Consider the following 3,266-nt stretch of genomic DNA (forward strand, 5'->3'; position numbering starts at 1 on the left):
CTGGACGGCCGCTCACTGCGGCTGCTGGCCGCTCACGCTGGCTGCTGGCTACATACGGTAGCCCATGGCAACCCACTGCCACAGGGAGTGCAGCCTACGCCGTTGCCAGTGACTCACAGCAGCCCAGCTCCAGGTTGAGCTGTCATTCAGCATCTTAGCTGTGGAGGGCAGTGTCACTGGCCCTCATATGTGGGATCCGAACCGGGGCCCTCCAGCATCCCAAGTGAGTTCTTAACCATCGCGCCACTCGGCCGGCCCCTGAGTGTTTCTTGAACAATGTATAGATGGCTCCATCGCATTACCACCTGTTTAAGTTGATTTTATTTGAGAAGTCCAAGATTATTATAATAAAAGGGCATTCGGACAATATTTTGAATTTGGAGGAGCGCTACAACATCCAGCCATGCTGGAGATGTTTCCAAATCTTGGTATGGTAGCCAATTATTGGGCTTGAAGGTCAAACCCAACTTACTCTGGCTTTGCAGCTCCTGATATTATCCCTGGGGCCACTGTTAAACTGCCTTTAATCCAGATGGCGTCAGCAAGAGGTTCCGGATCTAGTGAGATGGATCCAAGAATGTTAAATATCCTCAAACAACATAGAATTACCAGATACGTGTGACCTTTTGAACCTATCTATATAGAAAGTAAAATAAAGATTAAAAAATAAAACAAAGAAGGTGTGTGAGAAGAGCTTTGGCTCTTGTGACACGGAGGGTATGGAAGAAGCTGAGGCCCGAAGGTAAAGGTCTGAGACCACTGCGGGGTGAGCAGAGCTCTCACAGCATCTGGGTTTGCAGCTAGCACATGAAATAGCCATGTTTGCCAAACCCTGTGCTAACTGTCCAATGTGGCCTGATTGCACAGTTGTGCAGATAACAGTGGGGACCCCAAGGAAGCCAACTTTGAAAATAAAAAGAAATGGAAAAAACAGCAGTGGGCACACACTACAAGGGAGACAGAGTTCACAGATTCAGCCAAGGAGGTTATCAAACCACCAGCAACAACTGAAAGGTAACATTAGAATCCAGAGTTGCTGGGCGGGCTGAGTAGCGCGTTGGTTAAGAGTTGGCTTGGGAGCCAGAGGGCCCCGGTTCGGATCCCACATATGAGGGCCAGTAGTACTGCCCTCTATAGCTAAGATGCTGAATAACAGCTGAATCTGAAGCTGGGCTGCTGTGAGTCGCTGGTGACGGCGTAGGCTGTAGTGGGCTGCCATGGGCTACCGTGTGTAGCTAGCAGCTGCCCTGAGCGACCGTCCAGAAGCCGGCGACTGATTGCCTCGCCCGGGAAGAGCGCAATGATGGTGCCAACCTGGGCCAGTGAAGCAACGTCCTCCACAACTAGACTGAAGAACAAAAGGACAGCAACTTCTTTGTTCCCCTTATCCCAATTCCCCAGCACTGTTCCCATCCCCCAATTCCCCAATGTAAAAAAAAAAAAGAATCCAGAGTTGCTACAACATGTTATCTCAGATGGCCAATTTGTTTTTTTAAGATTTTATTGGGGTGTTGGGGGAAAGGAACAGTGTTGGGGAATTGGGGAGGGGGACCAGCCAGGTTGTTGTTCTTCAGTCTTAGTTGTGGAGGGCACCAGTCACCATCTGGCTGCCCGTCAGCTCGTGGCCTCTAAGCTCAAGGTGCTGTGTTTAATTTTAGTTGCTAGTGGGCATAGCCACCATCCCATGCGGGAGTCGAACCAGCAGCCTTGTTAAGGTGCACGCTCTATCCACTGAGCCACTCAGGTGGCAGCTCAGCTCAAGGTTCCAAGTTCAGTCTTAGTTGTGGGTGGGCATAGCCCACCATCAAACAGGCAATCTTGTTACACCGACTGAGCCATCCTGCCACCTGTTGGCAGCTCAGCTCAGGCACAGCGTCACTGGCCCATGTGGGAATCAAACCGGTGGCCCTGTTTCTCAGAGCTCTCGCTCTTAAGCCAACTCTTAACCAGCTGAGCCACTCGGCCGGCATCTCAGATGTCCAATTTTCAACAAAAAGTTTTGAGACGTACAAAGAAATAAAGTATGACACCTGTTACAGAAGAAAAGCATCAGTAGAAACTGAGTGTTCAGATTTAGCAAAGACTTGGATTGAGAAAAGAGTTGGAAGCAGGGGACTTGAAGATGGAGCAGTAGAAATTGTGCTTTCTGAAGAACAGAAAGAAAAAACGTGCAAGAAAAGTGAACAGAGCCTCAAAGGTTAGTGGGACAACATCCATGTGATGGCTTCCCAGCAGAGAAGAGAGAAGGGGCACAACGGTGTTTTTGAAAATAATGGCTGAAAACTTTCCAAACTTAATGAAAAACATTTATCTGCATTCTCTAAAAGATCCGTGAACCCCAAGCATGGTATACAGTCACATCATAGTCAAACTGGTGAAAGCCACAGAAAAAAATCTTGAAAGGCAGCAAGCGAAAAACAGTCTCAATAGAGGGGGAGCTTTGGTGATGCTGGTAGCTGACTGCTCATAGGTGGGGGCCATAAGGCAGTGGGATGGCACAGCCATGCTGCTGAGAGAAGGTGTGTCCACCAGGAAGTGTATAGCCAGCAAAAGCATTTCACCAGGAAGAGGGAAGTCAAGACTCCCAGGTGAACATAAACTGGTGGAATCCACCATTAGTAAGACCTGCCTTCAAGAAATACCTGAGACCTTCTGCCTGAATGGAAATGACACCAGGCAGCATTAAATCTACGGGAAGAAAAGATAAGCACTGGAAATGGTAAAAGTGGGTTAGCATAAGAGAATCTATGTGGATGTTCATTCTCACGTCTTCTGTGAGAGACACAGGATTGTATAAAGCCATACTTATAAAGGCACTGTTGTCATGCAATACGTAATACGTGTAGGCTGCACAGGAGAAGGGGCAGGGAGCTGTGCTGAGACAGGTTCTCTGTTTCATGGAAATTAGTGGCAATCTGATGAGATGCATACTGCGATCACCCGTCAAGCAAACAGTTAATTTAAGAGTACAAACAAGAATTAAAGTGGTATACTAAAGATACTTATTTAAACCCAAAACAGGGAGACAGAAAAGGACAGAAAACATAGAGAAAATAGAGTGAAAAAACAAAAGTCCAACCACATCCATAATTACATTGACCGTAATGGTCGCTGTACCCCAAGCAGGGGCAAGATTATCAGAGAAGCAAGATCCAGCAAGATGCTGTCTGTAAGAGGAACACCTTAGAAGCAAAGACAAAAATGGGTTGGAAGTGGGCCGGCTGAGTAGCGCGATGGTTAAGAGCTGGCTTGGGATGCCAGAGGGC

The 3,266-nt window shown here is 47.7% G+C and overlaps 1 protein-coding gene across 4 annotated transcripts in view; it reads left to right on the forward strand.

The window, feature by feature from the left end:
- Positions 1 to 3,266, forward strand: part of CDK11B (cyclin dependent kinase 11B) — a 16,641-nt gene that overhangs the window by 5,865 nt on the left and 7,510 nt on the right. The window lies entirely within an intron of this gene.

Source organism: Hipposideros armiger, unplaced genomic scaffold (genome assembly GCF_001890085.2).
Source record: "Hipposideros armiger isolate ML-2016 unplaced genomic scaffold, ASM189008v1 scaffold_284, whole genome shotgun sequence".
Classification (NCBI taxonomy): Eukaryota; Metazoa; Chordata; class Mammalia; order Chiroptera; family Hipposideridae; genus Hipposideros; species Hipposideros armiger.